Here is a 22,677-nt window from a genome sequence, read left to right as displayed (position 1 = left end):
GTTCACAGAGCTTTCTCCAGCATCACTTCTATATTTAGACTCAAGAGTTCTTTTGTTTAGTTTATCACTGTGTGGGTACAGATCATGTTAATGCCAAGTTACATGTGCATATGGGTAGGATAGCATACACTCACCACTGGCTTTGCGTTCAGCTCCAGAGGCAAAAGCACAGATCTGAACGCTTACAGGAAAGGAAATCCTAAAGTCACCTGGGGGAGACAATGTTTGCAGTTCTATACAGTATCATTTGGCTCAGGAGCAGTTCTACCTTCAAGTGATAATTTGAGGTGACGTTTCCAATGCTGTGGAAGAAAAATCGCTTTCCTGGGTAGAAAAATGGGGAGCGAATGCTTTTAAAAGATATATATAAATGTGTCATATCAGCATTAGTCAAATGAAGTGAATGCTTCCAATATTTTTTAAAGCTTTCTCATATGAATCAACCATTTCTGAAGTTGTAGTATATCAAGTAAGAATATTAGAGGTATAAACTGTCCAATGGCCGTTCTGATGTCTTAGTACTCTATGCACTAGGGTAGCATCTTTAGGATAAAGTTAACCTTGGTGAAATGTATCAGGGTTCACTACCGTATCTTCAAGTGGCTGATAAAAGGCCTTGCCCCCCCCAGATATGAATATTTAAATGACTGTTAATTATTTGTAGTGTATTTTTATCAGCACTGACTTACAGCATGGTCAAGTCGCAGAGAAAGCTCGTTGTGCTTCGAGGTTGAGCGTGCGTCTCGAACAACATGAGTGCTGCTGAATGGAAGATAAGGTCCAGGGTTTTATCCTGTGGTGGTTGCTGTGAGAGTCTGTCTGGAAGAAGTCCTTGTTGACTGAGCTATTTTGGAAAGAGTTTTTAATACCTGGTGCAAGTTAAACTGAAAGTGTCTGTTTCTGATGGAAACGTCTTGTGAAGTGCAGCGTCTCAGCGCATGGCTGGGGACAGTTAAAGAAAGCATAACATCTGTGTCGTGCCATTGAAGTGCCGAGTGGTGGCTCTTAACCTGGGATGCTCTTCCACAACCTCAGGTTTTTCATGAAATTTAACCTGTGTTCTCCTGGTTTCATTTCATCTCTTTGTGCGTGGTGTGCAAATGCGTTTCTCCCTCCTTGCTAATCAGATATAGTCTGTATTTGCCCCTTTTCTTGCAAGCTCTTTAACCCCTTCCTGACCAAGCTAAGAGTGCTGGTCAGCATTTCCCATCGGTTTTTGCAGTTCTTCTTTCAGCTGCTTCTTGGTTTTCTGTGGATCCTCTCTGAATTCCCTTTAGGTTGTTGTCAGTTCTGCGCTGAATATTGGCAATACAGACAATATAAATACCTGGATAGACAGGTATATTGCTAAGGCAACATATTACACACAGCCTAATGCAGTATTCCATATGAGCTAACAAGAAATCCCTATAAGGCTGGATTTAAATCTCTCTGGTCTGTAACACAAGGTGATGCCTCTGCATATGTTGACAAGATTTCATTAGCCTTTCCTGTAGCCCTATCTTCTTGCAAACCCATATCTAATCTTCAGTTTGCTGTCTCTGCGAGATCTCTTTCAGCACTGCAGCTTCTTTGGATCTCCTCTGTCTCTCACTGAGTGTCTGCATTGTGGATTATTTTCCCTGGAGGTATTAGTGTATATTTTTCCATATATGAAGATAATAAATGGAAGAAGCAGAGATGAAAAGAAAAACCATTACTTGAGAGCAGAAATAGAGATGCAAAGAAAAGACTGAAAGGGAGATAAGGGAAGAAAAATCAAGGAAGAAGAATATGGAAAAATGAAAAAGGAGTTAAATAATCAGAATACATTAATTAATCAAAGTGCAGATCATGTGGACTAGAATAGCAAAGCAGCAATGCAGAGAGCTAAAAGGAGACAGGGATAAGGATAATGAAGGATAAGTTGAAATGTAGTATGTGTTTTCAAAATAATGCATTTGAAAGTGCTATTTGACTTGTTAGACCTGACTTTTAGCAAGGCTGTCACATGCTGGGCACTGGAAAGCTCATGACAAGGGGTTATGAGAAACATCAAATTTTTCCCTTAACAAAAGCAGTGATTTTTATGATGATCATGGTTTTGTTTGCAGTTCAGACCTCCCTCATTTCTACAGCAGTGACTGGGGGGTTTATCCCTGTATCACAGCTATGAAAATGAGATTTAGAAAGGGTAAGTGAGCTGGCAAAGATTATAGGAGAAGTCATTGCAAAGAAACACACATTTCTAAGTGCCAGGGTCAGACCACTGTGCACAAGCTTCTGCAGTGCTCTGGTTAGGTCGATTCTCACACTTTCTCACCATGTTATGGATGCTCTTTTGTCATAGGGGTTAACTATGATTTGTTGACCTCTTCTTTCACCATCTTGTTTCAGATGCTTGGTCATGCAGTGCCCACATCATCCCAAGTCATGGCCGAAATTAAAGGTAGTTGCTAGAGAACTGTTTGATTCGCTTTTCTTCCCCTGGTGTGCCATTGTAAGCTCTTGGCGTGCAAATCGGCCTCCATCCAGAGATGGGGGTCACAGACCACTACTAGGAAAGCACTGGCCTCAGTGCTGTTATTAGGGGGAAAAGCAGCCTGGAGCAAGCCCTAACCAGTTCCTAGAAAAGACTGTGAGTTAGGGAGGGGAATTACACTATCAGCAAATGAGGGTGGCTGGGGGGGGAAGTGCAGGGAAGGACTTAGTTCAGTAACCAAGTTGCCTGCATTCAAAGAGCTAATGTACCAGATATTACTGCTCAAGGCATTCTCACTATTGCCAGGGGCTTAATATGATTTGCATAGCATGTATGGGTATTCCTAGGGGAGAATGACAGAGATCATTAAATGAAAACAAATAATAAATAAGCTCCTTACAGCCCCCACAGGTACATAAATATGACTGTACGTGGGGCACACAGGCGAAGACAAATGGCTCAGTGTATATAGGGTGAGGAATCCATAAAGCAGAGAGGCTGCGTTTTCCCCTCTCTGGCCACAGACAATGCATTTGCTCACTGCTGAGAAGGGTCAAGTGACTGTCACAGGCTTTGCACTGAAGAGATGTAACCTGTGTCACAGCTGCCAGCCATGCTGGCTTGAAAAGGTCAGCTCCCCAGACACAGGTGGGAATGTCACAAGTTAACTACCTGGGGATCTCTGTAGTGCATTGGGAACAGCAGCTGAGCATCATCTAACCCCACCGCACCATCCACTTGTCATGGGGCTGTGGGAAAGGGGTGTGAGAACAAGCAGGCTTGTGTCTGTGCTGGAGCTGCATGGGTTTTCTTCATTAGGTTTTTAGGATCCCAGTCAGCAATGCTGTGTTGCATAGGAGGATCAAGGATACTTGGAGATTTCATGGCTGTGGGTGTTGTGACTGTTTGCTTATTCCACATTTTGGGCTTCTGTCCTTTGAATCAGACTAAAGCTTAGGAAATTCTGTAACTGTGACCCTTCCCGTGACTCAGATCACAAAGATTTTCTGTCACGTTGGTCAGGGCTAGATTTGAAATTATGTCTTAGAAGTGAAAGCCACAGTGAATGAATCAAACAGATTAAGCTGAATTATTGGCTCTGGTCGTGTAGTACGCTGTTTCCTACCAGAGATCACAAATAGATGTAAAAGCTGATTTGTCGTATCCCATCAAGCAGTTAAGTATTCCTTTAGTTATAAACATTATAAACCAGCACCCAGTTTCAGGCTGTTATATTACACAGCAGGTCGTTCTGTACCTCTCAGGAATTCAAGCCAGCTCTGTATCAGAATGATGTACGTTCACCGCTGTCTTTATTGTTTAGTTACATAAATATCTAAAAAACAATGTTCAAAGAGAACGTTTTTGTTGCTTTCCAAAGAGAAAGGATAAAGTTTATTCCTACTGACTTTCAGTAACTGAATTGGATGGGAAACGGAGGGAAATCTGCGATGTCAGATAAAGTCTGAAAGATACTAAGCTTACTGATTACAAAATGTAATTGTGACACCCAGTATGAAGAGAGATCAGAGAGCATCTTTTCAGTGCACAGCGTTATGACATGGCACCTCTTGGGGGTCTGTTTTATTGCAGTCTGTCTGTTCCATATGAGTGAGTCATTCATGCAATAGTTTTAAAAGTAGCTTCACACTGACTTCTACAGCCTTTAGTAGTATTAATTTCTGCTTTTGATATAGCTGAACCTGCAACAGATTGCAATGCAGTGAGGAAAAGAGGCTCCTCAGAACCACGGTGTTCAAGTAAGTGGTGTTCAGCTGGCTCAGCTTAGACCCTGGTGCATCTGTAATGCCAAAGATGCCCTACAGGTAGTTTTGTGTTGGGGAGGGAATGTTTTTGGTTCTAAAGTGCTGCAAATCTGACATCTACAAAAAATGGACATTTAAGAAAGAACAAAAATGATCAGAGGGCTGGAGCAGCTCTGCTCTGGTTCAGCCTGGAGAAGAGAAGGCTCCTTAAAGGGAGACCTTAGAGCAGCTTCAGTGCCTAAAGGGGCTACAAGAACCCTGGAGAAGGGCTTTTGATAGGGGCAGGTAGTGACAGGACAAGGGGGAATGGCTTTAAACTAGAAGAGGGTAGATTCAGAGTAGAAGCAAGGATAATAGTTTTAGAAGTATCACATATTTTCTAAAAAGGCTTGAAATAAAGCTGGAATCTGCTGAAAGACAGGTGGAAGGCACAATATTGACCAAGTTGAGGCTTGTTCCTCTGTGATGACATTGAAGAACTCTGACATGTTTTGATTTCTTTCATATTTCTGATTCTTTGTGGAGGCTCGAAGGGTTGAGGCCATTCAAAGAGTTGAGGGAAGCTGTGAATGAAAGTTCATCGGAGCAGAGGACGCCCTGCAGATGTGAGCCAAGCATTAAGTGCAGTTGTCTGCAGAGCTTAATTGCCCCTGCAACTTTTTTTGCCTGTCTTCTCATTTTCCCTAGGTTGGCATTTTTGTGGCTGAATACCACTGGGAGTTAAGGACTTGCTGTGACTCTCGCTCTTACTTAGAGGAGTTTTGCCTGCAGCAGTCACATAGTTGAAAAATACAGATCCATGTGACTGCTAAGAGACCACTGAGAAGCCAAGTAAGGAGGACTCATGGCCATTTTGCAATTCCACCTCATTAGACATGTTTTGGGGCTTATGATTGTGCTGTGAGGATAAATAAGTATAAATATTATATTTGCCTCCAGGTTATCTTTAAAAATGTATTTCTCTGTCTCCCTCCCCCTCTTTCTTTCTTTATTTCCCCCCCTCTTTTTTTTTCCCTTCCCTCCCTTCCAATTTCCAGTGTAGTCTGTCAGCTCCTGGTAGGTGAGTTATCAACTCTGTGGTCTCACAGTATGGTGGCCCAGCATAAGGTATTACATTATAAAGGGTTGCCTTGTGCTGCCAATTACCCGAGGTTCTGGAAAGCAAAATGTGCAGCAGTGTGATTAACTCCGTGTGCAAGTTGCAGCTCACATCACCCCAAAACTGCTGTGAGAAAAAGCATTGCAAAAAGTATTGGACTTGTAGCCAATGCTGCCTTTTCCAGTGAGAAGAAAGTGGCAATGGCTGTCTTTGATCATTTGAACAACTCTTGTGAATTGCCTTTGAAAGAGAGGGGAGCAAGACACCGTGGAAAACTTGGGTAAATACATACCTAAACTGATACTGTTGCCCAGATGTTGGTCTTTCTTAAACACACCAAGGGCGAGTTCTCTTTGTTGAACACGCTGATGAGTTCACTCCCTGCTGCAGACCTGGGTATCTACCAACAGAGTCCATGGAATTGTGCCAGTTCACACCAAAGGATTTTCTCTTTTTCCTCAAGTTGTAATCCACGTGTTCTCAAAAATGAGTGGACCAATTCCTGCAGGAGAAGAATTGAACCAGGGTGGGCAGCATCTAGGGGCTGCAGTGTTTCTGTGGTTACTGCAGTCTGTCTTGTGTGTATGTTATTAGTCTCTGTTATTCAAATTCACTGTAGTTAACACAGGTTTGGTGTAGTGTAAATGTTACCACAGTCGGCTTCAGTGGTTCCTGTTTCTTTTCCTACCCATCTGGGAGTTTGGAAGTCATTTGACTGCCTTGCTTCAATTTAGCTTCATCTAAAATGGCATTTTAAATGATGATCTACCTTTCAGTATCCATCCCTCTTAATGACTCCATCATGAATGGTGCTGTAGGAATTCACAGACCCTCAGTGTAACAGATGCTGTCTGTGTATGGGAAAGCCTGATATTAGCGAGTTGGTCTTTTGAGGCAGCCACTACGTGATGCAATAAGAACAGCTCCTTTAAAGCAGAAAGCAGCACCAGGGTTTGTATAACTTACATGCTTATTTTGGCTCACTGGTGTTTCTAGGAGGTGATGCCAGGAAATGCTGTTGCCTTTTCATATTCAAAAGAACGTTTAGCGTCTGGGGCTCATGTAGTTCTAGAATTTGGGGCTGAATTACCACGAGGTGGCAGTGTGCAAGGCCCAAAGTACATCTTGGTTATACCGCTTCCCTGTGACTTCCTTCTCAGACCAGGTAACATTTGGAGTAGATGATCGTTGTAGTCCCTTTCCAACTGGAGCTATTCTGCATTTTCCAGTAAATATAGTTGTTAAAAGTTCATGCATAGATCTTGAAGGATTTCTGGTTTTACAAAGGACACGTTATGCTGTTGTGCACTGATAGTCAGTACATGCTCAAGTCAATACATGAAGCAAGTCTGCACGCTGCTTGTGAGAAGACTGTGGTCCTTTACTTAAGGAACAGAAAAGGGCTTTAGAAACAGTGACCATACTGTTCTCCATTTCTTCTTATACTAACCCTCCACAAAGTACACATAACCCTTCACAGAGTAAAACACAGTGTAGAGAGTTTCTGCTGTCTTAAATGGAGTAGGGCATTCCCCTGTGCATGTGTGTGAACACACATATTGAACGAACAGACACAAGGCATCCAGCAGTAAGAAACTGTGCTCGTGTTTGTTTCTAAACCATTTCCACTGGGACCATTAAAAAAGCATTTAGTAATATTTGGGAAAGCCATATGCCTCTCCAGGAGGGACAGTCAGTGGGTACCAGGAGCCATGAGCACCAAATGATGACCAGCTTTGCCAGTAAGAGGTACTTTTAATTTTCCTCTCTTCATAAGTGTTTATCCCTTTGAATAGTTGTACAATGTCAGTAGGAAAAGTTCCATCAAAAGCAGTGGCTTAATCTCCATGTAACCCTCCTGGACAGTGTGAATTCATAAATGCTCTCCGAGGTTAATCAAAACCCAGTATGCTGGGAAGACATTACTGTTGCTGCAGAACTTGTATGAAATGATTCTTTATGGCAAGAATTCGGAGTCTGCATGCTCAGTCAGTAGAGCTCTAACAGTGAATAGAGCTGAAAAGAATCCTGCAGTTCCTCATGAGCAGATCCTATCCAGAAGGCTTCACATGTCTCTTTTTTCAGTAGTGTACAAAAGCTTTATACATGATGTCCACAGAAAAGACACTGGATATAACCGCTGGCAAGGAATAAGTTACTTTCAGTAGCAATGCTCTTTAGCTAGAAGCCATATACAGATGAGGTTCATGCTTGGTCCTGTGGGAGGAGTATAATCATATTCTATCCCTGGTCAAACTAGGCCTTGGTCTTCTAATCACAGAAAGCTTCCTCACAGTTGTGGCAATGCTTTTGACTCGGTGAGGGACCCTCAAGGTGAATAAAACTGAGATGCAGCTCGTAGCATGTCCGCAGTGAGCTTTCACAAGTGGTCTGAGCTTTAACTGTAGGATCCTTTGGTTGGTTGGGTTGGGGTTTTTTCCTGTTTGTTTGTGTTCAAGGTCTAGTTTCAGGTTTTAAAGCCTCTAAAAACATTAGTGTCTTGTTAGGTCCTCATAGTGAAATAGGTGATGTCAGGCTGTTCGGGTAATGCAAGTGACAGTGTTTTGGGGAGCTCTGTGGCATTGTGCTCTAATACATTTGCATTTATCATCTCCTGTTACTTCGAATGATTGTCTCTAGGAAGTCAGAGAACCTGCCCTCGGAGCTTATTTGACTGAATCTAAGTCTTGCAAAAGCAGCTCTTTGGCTATTTGTGGATGGTGGCTCTTCAAGTCGTGCTGTTGAAGAGACAAAACCTCATGTAAGCATCTGAGCGTTGCCTTATTTGTAAAAAGCTTTTCATGGTAGAAACAAGTAGTGAAGGATACTAAAAGTTTCAGTGAAATGTATTAAACTACCAGTGGCTGATTCCGCACCCTTCCCATTCCTGAGAAACAAATGACATGTTCCAAACTTCACATCTTCTCCCTGCTGCAGGTAAAGGCACAAACTGGTTTCTTTTCCTTTCCTGCACAAGGAGAATTCTGCAAACAATTAAAATTGCAAATTGTTTGCTCAAGATCACATTTATTCAAAGGGTGCCTGCTCTTTGGGGACGGGAAGAAGTTGGGTTTGAGATGCAGTTTGAACAAGGTAAGCATTTTTTCCGATTATTCCCAGCATAATTTACCAACGGGGATACAGTGCATTTGTTAGTTCCTTTAAAAAAAAACTAATCAATGACCTGAAACATTCCCTGCAGACCTATAATATTTATTTCAATGTTCTGTCAATAAATATAACAAGGTTAGTTTTCTATCAGATTACTTGGAAGAATCATTTGAGGGAAGTTCTATTTGGTAAGCTCAATTGCAAGAAGCAATCAATAGGAAAAAGTCCTCTTGTTGGTATTGGAAGAAACGTGGAGCTCTGAGGAGTCGGAGCAGATCAAGTATTTATGTCTCTGCCCTAGCATCCGAAGGCCGGTTTGCTTCCAAATGCCAAAGGAGGGCAAGTCTGAGACAGTGTTTGAAGGACTAGTGTAGCATGCTGAATACTGCTGTGCTAAGAGGAAATCCCTGTTGACTCCTTTTGTTCATCAACCAGCCCATCATTCCCCTGCGTTTCAGAGCATGTGTAAAATCTTGACGTAGCACTTCTCAATTTCTGTGGTCCTCTCCAAAACAGTTTTATTGAGTAATGCAAAACTCATCCTGCGCTTTCACCATGTATTTGTAACACTGGAGAGGAGAGCCAGGCTTTCTGCCCTGCTCAGTAATCTTTCCTTGACATTACCAACTCCTGTTGAATGTGCCAGAGGCAACATTCTCATCGAGTGCTGTGCTGCAAGCTTGCTTCTACTGATAGAAGGAGGAGACAGTGTGGAGGTATGACAGCACAATACACATATGAAAGGGCTCTCATGACTCCATTTGGCCCACAAATGGGGAGATTTGGCAGCTGGCTTGCAGGACTGGAGACAGTAAAGCCAGAATGGAAAGAAACACAAAATGGTTTAAAGTGAAAATGAGAAACAAAGCTGGGAGGATTCTACATCCAATCATCCTACTGTAACGTACTCGAATTCTAAATCCCATGTTTCTATTAAATGCATTTTCAGCTCAAATAGTTTGGGGGACAAAGAAAGATCCATGTAACATAATTTCCCATATAAAGATGACCTCTCCATTACTATCACTGATACCTGTGTGTTCTACAGTACCTGTGGTAAGTTTTTGTTACAGGCATAACTACAAGCTGCATGTTTCCAGCCTTTCTCTGTTATGTTTTACAGTCCAGCTTTTGCTGGGAGCCTGCCTTCTGTACAGCTTGTTTTTACAGCACTCTGAGGACAAGGGGTAACGGGTTAAAACTTAACCAGGGGAAGTTTAGATTGGATCTAAGGAGGAAATTCTTTCCTGTGAGGGTGGTGAGGCACTGGAATGGGTTGCCCAGGGAAGTTGTGAATGCTCCATCCCTGGCAGTGTTCAAGGCCAGGTTGGACGGAGCCTTGGGTGAGATGGTTTAGTGTGAGGTGTCCGTGCCCGTGGCAGGGGGGGTGGAACTGGATGATCTTAAGGTCCTTTCCAACCCTAACTATTCTGTGATTCTATGAATACAGGGAAGGTACCTGGCTTCTTGCAAACGGAAGTAGTGGCGTTAAAGCCCCATAGATGTGTGGGAAAAATCCACCAAAACCCCTTTGAATTATGAAATATTTTGTCAACCAGGTTAAGGCAAACGTCCCACATGGAATGATGGTGTCTGAAAACCAGTCATTTCTGCAGTGCAATACTGATGCCATGTGAAAGAACTAAAAAGGGGAAAAAATGACTACTGCTGAGCTAAACGTTTAATTACCTGGTGTCACAGTTCTGGAGTCTCTTGACATGAGTGTGTTTCTGCTTATTTCAGCCTTTCTTCCAGTCATCCCACATGCTTGTTTTAAGCTGATTTCTTGAGTTCTACTGCAAAAATCACTGTGCATGCATTTAAATGTGTGCTGCTGCAGTATTAAAAGCGTTTCTAAAGGAGCTGTGCTCGTACTGAAGTGGTCACCAGCCTGTTCACCTGTGTGCAACAAAGAGCAAACTAAATTCAGTTGGTGTCTTCTTTATGCATGGAAGGAGCATGGAGGAGCCGAATTGACTTGAAGGTTTGCACACTCCTTGTGTTCACTGTAAGTACATACAGCTCCTGGTGCAAAAATCTTCATAACTTTTCAAGGCAAAAAAAAACCCAACCCAAAGAAAACAGAAGTTGTGTTCCCCTCATCAAAGTGAAGCACTTGAAAGCAATTTCTTTGAGGTGGTGTGCATCGGGCATGAGGGAAACACAAATAGAGTCCCCTTCCTTTGTCCGGCTGCATCAGCACAAGGCACTGACATAGCCCACTCTTGTGGGAGCAGTTGGCCAAAATTGCTTTTATAATATATGCTGGAGCAGTGAGTAGGGAGGTGCTAGAAGCAGCCCAAAGGGGCCAGGGGCTGATATAAAGGCTGAATGTAAAATACGTTTCTGTGATTATATATGGTCACTGAAATGGAGCTGAAAAAAAGGAGGGTAGTAAAGATAAACCCAGTGCTCATAGCACCAGTTTTCCCTTCAGAATATAGTCAGAGGTTTTGGAGTGAATCCTCTTGGGATAGTTGCATTAACATTAATGGAGAGTCTGGTCTTGCTAGAGAGCTGTTGGACTTCCAACATTATTGCCTAAAATGCCAGAAAACTTGAGAACTGCACAAATTATGATTAGCTTAGTGATGGGGGTTTCTTTCCCAGATAACTACTGGTATTTAGAAGGAAGAGAGAGAAGGAAGAAAGACTTGGATCCAAAAATACATGGGTTTGGTCACTGCAGAACACTGGTCTAAATGTTTCTCCTGATCTCTTCATAGTCATGAGGCACCACAGTTGCCTGTGGGGTTTTTGAATGCAGGGTTTTTACCCTAAGCTACCCTTCCAGGGCAGCACTGTGATAGGACAGGGAGCAGAGGACATCAGCTAACTTTGGTGTATGGAGGTTGTGAATCTATCTACGGTTCTTACATTTTGTAGCCTTTAGAACCCAGTTTGGAAGTTTATTGAGCCAGGAAAAGCAGATGAGGCTCTCCCAGCCTCAGCTTGGACATCACCTGATGAAGCCTCACATGATAAAGGCTCCGCAGTACTCTTCAAAGCCATGATGGTGGGAGATGGCAGATGGTTCCCCAGCAGTAACTTTCCAAATTGTCCATTAACCACAAAGCCATCAGGAAAATTGAAGCATGTGACACAATTATACAGGAGAGGACCTGCATCACGTCCCTCATGGGTGAGTCTCATCCCGCAGCACAGCCGTGCTTGTAGCAGGCCACCATTTAGCCTTTTCCTTTTAGTTTGCCATTTAGAGCAGGAAAAGCTCTTTATAATATATGCATGCAAACTAATGATAGACAAGATGCCTTTGCTGTTCTGATCTGATAGTTGGGTTGGTTTTTCCACAAATGGTGATGACTCTCTGGAAGATTTCTTCTCCACTAAGCTAAGAATGTGATCCACAGTGGCAGAAAAAGGAGAAACAGTTTTCATAAGGTCATGATCTTGTGGCCTGCAGAGAACTAAGAGGTCAGAGCCCACACAAGCTGACTTGACTGCACGATTCAGGGAGTCAGTGAAGAGAAACCACAGGGGGAAAAATATCACTCAGCTCTCCATTTTAGGTTAACTTTGTGGTTGACAGGGACCACCAGTGAAATTGTGTAATGGTGAGTATTTAACATTGTTCACCATTATTCCTCTGTAGGCAAAGATTTTGAAATAATTGAGTCTTTTTTTATCAGTGCTGAGTTGTATTTTCTGTGTGCGCAGTTACACATCCAGGAAGGGAGTGAAAATAGAGCTTAAAAACAGAGAGAAAACTCTCTTGAAAGCCCAGGTCGGCCTTTCATGTGTTAGCATCTTCCAGCACGTTAGAGATTGCAGTGATGATATTTCTGCTTGTGAGTCAAGTCGGAGGATCTTCCTTTATGCCTCCAAGTGTAGTGTGAGTGATGAGGTGACATCAGCTTTGAATATTCTCCTAGTATGTTAATTAAATTGTAACTTTGGTTTAACCGAATACTTAAACTTGAATTTTCTTAGAAGCTGGTATTCCAACGACTGCAGATACATGTAGCAGAAATGTGTTAACTCTGTATTTGCCAATACCATTAAAGATAATAAGAAACAAATCTATGCAGATGTCCTGTGCTACAGCGGATGAGTGATTTTCCACTGTAACAAAAGGTAAAAGCCTATCCATTGAAGTGCAGCTAGAAATTATTTCTAATTGGTATGAAAGAATCCTTAAATCTGGATACTGCTTTTAACAGTTTGGGCTTAAATTACAGTTAATAGTTCCCATAAAAGAGGCTAAAGGAGAAATGCTAACATTTGGAATCCTTGCACACTAAATGCTCTCTAGATTTCTAGTCATAGCATCATCTCTAACGGTTTTACTGTCAAAAATAAGCAGAAAGTTGTCACAGTAAAGAATTTCTTCCTAATATCTAATCTAAACTTACTTTAACAGTCTAACGTTACACTGCAGCAGCTGCCCTCCACCCGTCCCCATGGCTCGGCACCACCCTGGCTGGTAGTGGAACTTACGCCTTCACAGGTCAAAGAGTATCGCCAGTAATAGGTCTCAAAGAGGTTCCCTGTTCCTGGAGCATCATGGGGGTCCCAAAGGCCCCTGCAGAGTGTGTTTCATTGCTTTATTTTCAGGTTGTAGAGCTAACAGAGCCATTATGCATGAAACAAACTGGCAACAAAACAGGCACATGCCTAGGGCAGCAAGCGGTTCGTGGGGGGTTTTAATATCATTCCTCTCTGGAGTGTCTCAGTGATGCATAACGTGACAAAAACCTCATCCTTAGATACCAACGTCTTCCCAGAATAAATTAGCAAGAGCAGAAAATTCCCCTTCCTTAAACTTCCACAAAACGTGGCCACTGTGGCTCATTGGTGGCAGTTTGCAGCATAATGCTTGGCTTGGCCTAGGTCAGAGATGCTGCTCTCTACGTGGGATATGGGAAGTGAGTATGGAGAGAGGTCAGACCCAATATTGTTATTCCATGTTTGCCTCTTCCTCTCCTATTTTTGCATTGAATATTAATAAGCAGCATTACCTGGGCTTATCAGCACTTTAATTACAGGTGAGACACTCAGGGTTACTGTTGCTGCTCCCCTGAGGTTTTAGCTGTACTGTCAGGTTGCTCTCCAGATCGTTAAAACCTCATTTTCATTAATGCTTTATTTCAGCACAGCCTACTCCTTCTAGCTTTAAGTTCTGTCTGGTTACCCTAATTCAAAGGATGAATGGCTTGGAGAGGGTCGTAGAATATAGAATCAGTTCTACTTTAGCAAATCCATGGGTTATTGTAATTATCAAATCCTAGAGTCTTCACAGCTCCAACTCATCACTAAGTGCCAGCAGTGATGTTCTGAGGGACTGATTCATGTCTGAAGGGGTGCCTTTTGTATCCCCACTTAGACAAGTGTGCCCCCTGGAAGCTTACTCTTCCTACAAAGATAACTGCAGCCTCAGACACTAGTGTGACCATAGAATTGTAATGTGGGTTGGAAGGGACCTTAAAGCTCCTCTGACTCTGAAAGTCCCTTTATTATGGCTGAAAGTTAAGGTGGGATGCCATGGGGAGGACTGTGCCATGAATGCCTTGTCTTTGACTCTGCACCAGGTCACTGTGGAGCAGCCAGCCAAGCCGTGCTGCTGTGTTTTCTCCAGTGGCTTTGCCCTGCTGGGGCAGAAGCAGCTCAACCTCTGAGTCTGGGTTAAACCAGCTCCCTCCTGTTAGGCAGCTGGAGAGAAGGTAAAAGCTGCTGCCAGTGTGTCTCTGGCAGAAGACCAGTAGGTCTAGTTTGTTCCTAAGGAGTTACAGAAAGCTGGTATTTGTAATGTTTCATCAGCCCAGCAAAACTCCCTGTGGACAATTGTCCATTTGGTTTGGGGTTTTTTTCCAGAATTCCATGCTAGAAAGTAACCAGTATTGTACATCATGCTCTTGCTGTAAAGCAAACAATCCACGGTGTTGCTCAGCAAGCCTCTAAGAAACCAGTGGTAATCCATTTGCTGTGAGAATACCTTTTTTTAGCCTGAAGGCTCTTTATAGTAGTATTTTAAGTAATTCTAAGTGGAATCCTTTGTATTTGAGAATTCTCTGATTCTCAAGTTCTTTTGCTCATAAGCATAAGCTAATGTATACATGCAGTGTGAGCTTGCTCTGTTGTTTGTACTCATAGAGCTACTTCTCAGCAAATGCAGCTTTTATTCACGTAAGTCAATAATAAAGGGTGGCCACTGCATGAAAGCTAATCTCAGAACTCCAGTAAGAAGAAAACTTCCCATAATTCCCAAATTGTATTTTTGTGGGCTTAAAAGAATGTTGTTGAATCTGCACTTGGAATAGGGTAGCTGCATCTTATTTATAGCTCTGTTCTGTCTGGTTCATTTCCTCTTACATCCCTACAGAATGATATGAATGAAAATGACACCACTGGCTATGAGGGTGACAATAAAAGAGCTTATAGAAATAAGATTTTTATAGTTTCAAGACTAAGAGAATCAAAAGCCTTAGAGTTATGATCTAAGAGGGTAGGAAAAGGATCAGGCTGTGCTGGTTGAAGAGGTCCCACTGGTGGATCTTCTGGGTTTGGGGGGGGGGGCAGGTTTGGTTTTAAGCACAAAGTCCAAATTCACATAAATGATGTGAATGTTGAGAAAGACTTATGTGGGCATGAAAACCCCGTGTATTACGGAAAGCACTAGAACTTGCAATCTAAATCAGTCATATTTTTATCTCTTTTCATTCCCTCAGAAGCCAGATTATGGCTGAATTTTGACTATAAATGAAGAAAAAACACAGTGTCTTCTTCAAGAAGCTCAGTGGTCTTCAGGTTAGAATCCTGAATACAGCATCCCAGCTTTAAAAGCATTTACTGTTTCAAGGGGGATTCTCTTTGTACAGATGGATGTTTTCTGCCCTAGACACCACTGACAAATGATGACAGATAGAAAAACTTATATTAGAAATAAGCAAACACTATGACATCTTCAGGGTAATTTGAAATGAAAATATTCAGACCATTTGTAATAACTTACAGGTAAAATCATACACAAGAATATTATGAGCAAGGCTGCATTCAGTATTAATCACACAGAATAAGTACATATAGCTATCTTGTTGCTCCTGCCCTGGCATTCGATGGCATTTTGATGTACGTAACGTATGAACAGCAAATACGTAAAAGAACATCAATATATAGAAGAGGGATTATCAGAGTGATGTGCATGTGGCAAATAAAGAAGGGAACTCGAATTCTGAGAGAATGCAGGTAAAATATTGTCAAATAACATGAAAATTACAGCTTGATTGCTTATAATAAAGGAAAGTTTTACAGATGCTGAGGAGTTCTGTCAGACAGGCTGAGTTTCTGACGGTGCCTGTGAGACCAGGTTAGAGGGAGATGAAAGCTGTGAGGTGTGAGAGCACTTTTCTTCCTGCTTGTCAGTGCAACACCTTGGCTTTACAGCTTTAAGTCATCCACTCCCTATTTACTGAAATGTGATATAAATGGCCTAAATTTAGCTGAATGCTTCACTACTGTATAGTGATGTGAGGGTAATAAAACTAAAAATGAAGCTAGAAGTGAGAATCAATAGCCCAGGCTGACGTGCAAGGCCTCAGTGTGGGATGCCAAGCATAGATTTGAAACTCTTAGAGCTAAACAAGGCCAGTCCTGGGATGTCAGCATTCACACTCCTGAAGCCCTGAGTTCATGGATCTTGATTACACCCAGCGGGGTATCATTCTTAGTGATGAGAGGAAAAAAAACCTGAGGTCTGACTCTTCAATAGACTGTTACTGCTGTGAAGGTGGAGGGAAAGCTGCGTTTGTGCATATTTTACTTCTCTGTGCAAGGAAACTTCACCTGCTGACATCTTTCTATTTGTGCATTCCTATTCAGCAGCTCACAATGAAGATTTGCATTCTTTAAGGTGCCTTACAGATTGTTGCTTTACTGTTAGCTAATAATTGGGTTTACTTTAAAGTTCATGGCCGGTGTGTGGTTAGTCCCCACTGAGAAATAGCCACTTTGCTAAACACAAACCAATTAATTGAGCAATGAGTTATCAGACAATAGACGTTCTGATCTTCAGCTGTGTATGTGTAAAACATGTAGTGCAGCAAAATTAGGTGGCATGTGGCTAGAAGAAATTATTCTCTATAAGGGACTGTACGGTCAGATAAACTTGGTGTTGCCTTTGTTGCAGTGTGGAGACATCTCCTTTTTTAGTTGCACTTTGCTTTTTTAAGACACAAAAATGAAATTACATTTACATTACTGTGTAGTAATGTGGATTCCGAGCTCTCAGGCTTTCCTGCAGGTAATATGTTAAGGAAGGAGGCTCTAAGGGCTGGGAAATCTGGGTTTTTACAATTCAGCAACGCGTAATTCACTGCTTCACTGAGAAAGAGGTGGAATTTAGTTTTTCTTCGCCTGTGATTCATAGGAGCCTGTTGGTGAGAGTTCGTGCAAGCAAACTTACGTGCTGTGTGTATGTGCCGTATTGCTGGTGCTCACGTTGCCTTTTTCCCTACTTTATTTCTACGTCTGGGAGGGAGCCCTGAAAGTGGGAGAGTGACGGAGCAGTTTGATTTCAGCATCAGTGCCTCTGACCTTATTTATGGGATGCGTTTCCCACAGATCCCCTCCAAGTGCAAACTGTTCCCCATCACCCCTCACCCTAATCCCATCTGGGCTCCATCCACTCCCCCCCTTTTCTTTATAAACCTAAAAAGCTCGGCTGCATTCTCTCGTTGTTCTGCCTGTGCTCAGGCAGTCCGTGTACTAGCACCCTTTCTCTCAGACCTTCGCAACCTGGCTGCGGTTGCTGTAATGAATGTGTAAGTGACAAAAAGCAAAGCAGAGTGTAAAAGATGCTAATCAGCCTTTGTTCTTTTCAGACATGACATGCAGGACCTGAAGTATAGATTTTGTATGGCGAGAGATAGATTTTAATTAAGCATCTTAATAGAGAAATCCTTCTTGTTTTTTTCAGAATAAATTAAGGAAGTAACTTTGATGCAATATCATTTTCATCTAATCAGTAACATTCTGAAATTACCATGTTGTTTTCCATTAGAAATACCATCATCCAACAAATCAGATAAAATTATTTAACGTAGCTATATTGCAGCCTCAGCTAACATTAGCCTGGGCATGTGTATACACCAAACAGCAGCTGGTGAGTGAATTGACGAATGTTTATAGGGAGGAGAGGGCAGAGTATCCACAATTCTGTGTACTCCTTTGAGTAAGATGCCCATATCCGATCTAGAGTCACTAATAATCCAGCAAATGCTTACCAGGGTTTTGCCATCTGCATATAGAGAGTACTGATTACTAGCACCAATAAAAGACAAATGTCATTAGCTTTCACTTGTATTCACAGATTATTAATATCTCCATTAAAACATTTGACTTTATATTTGGCATGAGTTCAGAGGGGTTTGTTTGACGTAAACTGACACGTTGACAGAGTTCTCATACCATGGTGTTTGCCAGGTTTATAACATACAAAACAAAGTGCATGACCAGGAATCACCTTGCAAGGCTGCGACAGTAGTTATGATCTTAAGGTCCTTTCCAGCCCTCACCGTTCTATGGTTCAGTGAGTCTGGAAAATCGATGGAGTCGCTGCTGCCTGATGGTGTCTTTGATAAATGTGTGTGGTGGTTTTGAGTTTTACACAACTGTAGTTTCAAAGTTCATATTCATGACAGCCAGAGGCAGGCCGCAGTTTGCCCTGCACGTCCAAGCACTCGTAATTGTAATTAATATTTATTTTCTGTTATGATAGTGCCTTGAGGTGAAGTCAAGTGGGTGCTGTGGCTGCCCAAAGTGAGAGCATCACTGAGAAGGAATGGGCAACTGAGGCAGCTGGAGATCAAGTGGCTTACTCGATCGAGTGGCTTACTCAACAGCGTACAGAGAATTGTCGTGTCAGCTGGGAACTAAACACAGCTCATCTGAGCAGGCTCTTTGTAATGGAAGGAGTTTTCCCAAGAATAAGGCATTCCAAATTGAGGTGTAGGGAGTGTTACCTCTTGATCCTATCATTCAGTTCTGTCAAGGAGTCACATGAGGATCTGATTTAATAAAAAGGAAGCCTGAACTAATCACATGGCCCATTTTTTCTCCTACTGTAGAAACTGAGCGAAGGGCTTAGGGCATATGAATAGGCATGATAAGAGCATGGAACCTGCCCTCTCAGAACAGTCTTTCAGGATCACTGCAGTTGGATGAGCTTCCCTTAAAGCTCATCCAGTCCCAACCAAAAGATGGTACAAGTCAAGAATAGTTGAGGATTGCAGGACCTGGGTATTTCTAACACCCAGCAGCATGGGTTTCACTTCCTGCTGCCTCTCTTACTGTCACAGACCAAATTAGAGATGTTGTGCCTCAACAGGAGATGCCCCATTGCCAGCAGAGACTTTTAATGGTCCTCAGGCTCACATGCTGCTCTGGGAGCAACCTCTGAAGGCTACTGAAGATTTTGCAACATACTATTCCTATAGATAAAGATGTGTATCTCACCAGGAATTCATATTCAGTAGGCTTCCACGTTTTAGCACTGTGGTTTTCTCTTCTGGATATGCATTATCTCTTGTTCAGGTCCTTTTAGCTTTTCCAGATACCTTCTTGGTCTTGTGAGCTCTGGCAAGCAGATTGAGCAAATGTCCTTTGGATATGAGTTGGTAACTAGCTTGGGTCATGAGGAAAGTGGTCCTTGAGCAAGGAGCAGCCTAGCATCACAGATTGCTCCAGCCCTTCTCCTGGAATATCTCTGTTCAGCCACTTTGGAATCATGGAAGTACAGGTTCATTCCACTTCTAAGGCACTTAGAGATGCATTGGGTTTGACTCCCTCTCAAAGCTGGACCAACTGTGAAGTTTGACCAGGTTCCTTAAGGTTATGCTGCAAGATGCCAGGGGAGCGTAAGTGATCGGTGATTTTGATGCAAAGACCGTACTTAGAGTTGTGAGATGAACTTAGATGAAGTTCTGTAGCCCGAGGTGGAGAGTGCTCAGCATGGATAACAAGCTCCCAGTCTTCCTCATGGTCTGTCAGTGGGATTAGCCATCTCCTCTGTCAAATTTTGTGTAAAAGGAAGACTTCTGGCTAAGATAAGATCATCTACAGAGCGACTCACTTGACAGTCCTAGTTCATTTCCTGCTTTGGCTGATATCACAGAGGTCATCTCCACAGAACTCTCCTCCTAAGAGGCCTTCCTGCATTTCTAAGCTCATACACCTTCCTAAGGCTCTGTTTTCCTCACCTGCAAGTTTAGGCCATTTTTATTCCCTCTAACTTGGCTCCAGCACTCCCAACAGCCATTTGGGGTATTTTGTGCTTCCCTTTTATGAACACTGTGCTCAAGCAGTATATGGCTAGCAAGCACACAGCTTTTGCAGGCCATCATGTTCTTTATTTTCTGAATGTGGTTCGTTTAGAGGCGCTTTAAGGAAACATTTTCCTGCAGGTTGCTTGTGAAAGGGGATCGCTTTGGGTTGGTTCTTTATATTCAGCTTATCCTGACTTTGACATGAAGTGCAAACAGACATTGATAATACATGGGAATGGTCAAAAGGAGCAATGAAAACTGCTTGCATATGCTTTTGGAAATGTGTTTTTGCTCTGAAAAGTAATTACCTGAATTTGACTTGGCTTCACGTAGCTCATCTCCTTGAGCGTCAGGGCTGCTGACATTACTGGAGTGGTTACTGGTGTCAGAATGATCTTCCTGGCTGTTCTCTGAGAGACTGAATTATACTGGAGATTTTATGCATCATCAGGAGATTATTTCCCCTGTAAATTCTAATTGCAGGAATACCTCAAGCACTTCCGTGCCTTCTGGATATGGTTGACAGCATTGCACAAGTGTGACTGAGATCCTGAGGAGCAAGGGAAATGACTTGGATGCAGAAGTTTACCAAAACCAGAACTGGGAGAATTTTGATGGGGCAACAAATGGAGCAAAACTTTGGTGAATTTGGATGGAGAACGCTTTGGCGTCTGTTACAGGTAAGAATGCCCTGTAATATCCTATGGCTGGATGCACAGCGCACATCCATGCCCCTCAGACCCCATGCAGAATCCCAGGGACATACATTTGGCCACATTTTTTTCTTTATTTCAAAATTCGGGCATGATTTTGAATGGGCAAATGCAGGCTCAGGAGGATGAGGTTTGTCTTTTCAAAAATCAGAGGCTGTTAGAGGAGCTTCCTTTTCCCCTTGCAAACTGCCATCGGCTACCCCAGAATGGCGCTTGGCTTGGAAATGTATGACTTGAGTTGTAATTAGTGGTTAGGTTTGTATGTGGAAAGATGATATTCTCCTATTCTCTACTTTTCTGAAGGAAGAGAGGCCGATGGCCTCCTTAGAGCCAGTCCATCTCTAATCTACTCCCTATTTCCACTGTTGATGATCCTACCTTTACAAAAGAAAGATGCAGACTCAAATGATTGTCAGAAGACTGCAGGTATTGTGATTTGTGTAGGCTTCTCCTTCATCTCAGCCTCCTTCACTTGTCTAAAGAAAGTAAAATATGTGAATTTAGAAGCACTATGACACCAGCGTTCCCTCCCTATATTTAATATATTCTCCTCTTTTCATGGAATCAGAAATCTATGCTCAAAACCCCAGATTTTATTTAAGACTAACATGCAGCTAAGGGAATTTTATTACATAAGAAATAGTAACATTAAATATGGTCAGTGCTTACAATGGTGCTTTCTGCCTGAAGTAAGTGATAAAACTTACTGCGTGGATAGTATTAGAGTGAGGTGATCGGGCAGTGTGCTGCAGGATTTAGTGATGCTAATATCTGTTAAAAAAATACTTCTTTTGTTAGTCCTTCTCCACATACAGCTTCAAATCCTTCCATTGGAATCTTGCTGTGGAAGTAAACCTGCTTAAAAGAATTTCCTTCTGAGGCACAACGTGCCTTAAAATATAAGCAAAAGTCAACGTGCTAAACCAAAATTGATCAGCTCAGTGAACACACTCGTTTGCCTGGAACTGAAATGTGCAGTCTGAAAGAGCAAGGCTTGGGAACTGGAGATCCAGGAAAGGAGCAGACCTGCTAAAAGGAATAACATTTTGGTGCAACGAGCTCATTTGCCCAACAGCTTTCTACCTCAATTAACATACATGGGAAATGTGTGTATGGAGCGTGACAGGCTGCTCAAGTCACCCTCTCCTGAGAGTGGGATTATATAATCTGCAAGTGGCAGAGTTACACTGAGATTAAAGTACTGAATGTCTTGTTTCTCCAGGCTGCTGGCAGCGCTGCCTGCTCCTTGGCTCTGTACTTCACCCTGACTTGTGAATGATCCGCTTGGGCTCTGGTGTCCCTGAACTAACCAAGTGTCTGGGAGCCCCGTTCAGCTGCTCTTCGGAACAAAAGAGAGAGAACCTGAAGGAAATCCTGCTTGCACTGTGAAGCACTCTGAGTGCAGCCTGCCCGTTCAGGAGCGCACTGCAGAAAATGATGAGGGACAAGGTAAGGAACCACATCCTTTCCCTTCTTAGCTGGCAAAGAAAACCCTTTTCTTTGGTCAGCCCTGGCAGAAGCTCCATTTTAAACACCTTCCAAGAGTGACTGTGAAACCTCTAGAGACCACAGTATCTGTCACTTGGGGTTTTCTTCTTATGAGTCTGGGAAACTCCTTGAGACATCCCCATGCCTGGAAAACTTCAAAGTATTTATAAGAGAGCATAATGAGGCTTTAACTGTGAGGCACTGCACTTTGACGTGGGGAAGAGGCTGTTTCCATTCTTGCCAGAGGATTTGGTAGTCCCTGCATCTCGTTGGGACTGTCACCTGTTTCACTGGCCTTCTTTCAGCGTGGTCTGTGTAATATGGGACATGCAGATGGGAATATGGACAATATGGAAGAAGCTTTGTTTGCATCTAGAGCACAAAGAGAGCAAGCAAAGGGTTCATTTTTTAGTCCCGTTCTCTCCACGTTGTGGAATGCCTGAGTTGCTAACTGGTGTTGCCTGCTGCCCAGAGAGCACCAGGTCACCTCTCAGGGGGGCACGTTGTCTCTTCTACATGCTAAGCTTGCAGACTCTTCAGGCTACAGCACCCGGATTTCCCTCAGGTGTGCTGAACATTTCAGGTGATGATTGACCGCTCTCCTTCATGTTTGTATGATTATTAGTCTCTTCTCTGTGTGCTATTCAGCGGACAGCAGTGCTCGTAAAAAGCAGATAGGAGCAAGTTGGGCTGCTGCCCCTGGTGAGTAGGGGAGAGGATGGGCTGATTGATGACCCTTGGCTGTTTTCTGATGTTGCAG

The 22,677-nt window shown here is 42.7% G+C and overlaps 1 protein-coding gene and 1 long non-coding RNA gene across 2 annotated transcripts in view; one reads left to right on the top strand and one right to left on the bottom strand.

Moving 5' to 3' along the window:
* Positions 1–22,677, bottom strand: part of RPS6KA1 (ribosomal protein S6 kinase A1) — a 328,808-nt gene that overhangs the window by 276,111 nt on the left and 30,020 nt on the right. The window lies entirely within an intron of this gene.
* On the top strand, positions 4,806–22,177 carry LOC133267452 (uncharacterized). The gene is made up of 3 exons (XR_009742767.1): positions 4,806–5,058; positions 20,200–20,396; positions 21,652–22,177. It is a non-coding gene; the product is annotated as an uncharacterized LOC133267452 (long non-coding RNA).

Source organism: Pezoporus flaviventris, unplaced genomic scaffold, assembly GCF_033815535.1.
Source record: "Pezoporus flaviventris isolate CSIRO_AGI_PZ_B2104156 unplaced genomic scaffold, CSIRO_AGI_Pfla_v1 ptg000008l, whole genome shotgun sequence".
Classification (NCBI taxonomy): domain Eukaryota; kingdom Metazoa; phylum Chordata; class Aves; order Psittaciformes; family Psittacidae; genus Pezoporus; species Pezoporus flaviventris.
Note: the sequence above shows the minus strand (reverse complement) of the source record. Positions and strands in the feature narration are given on the sequence as shown.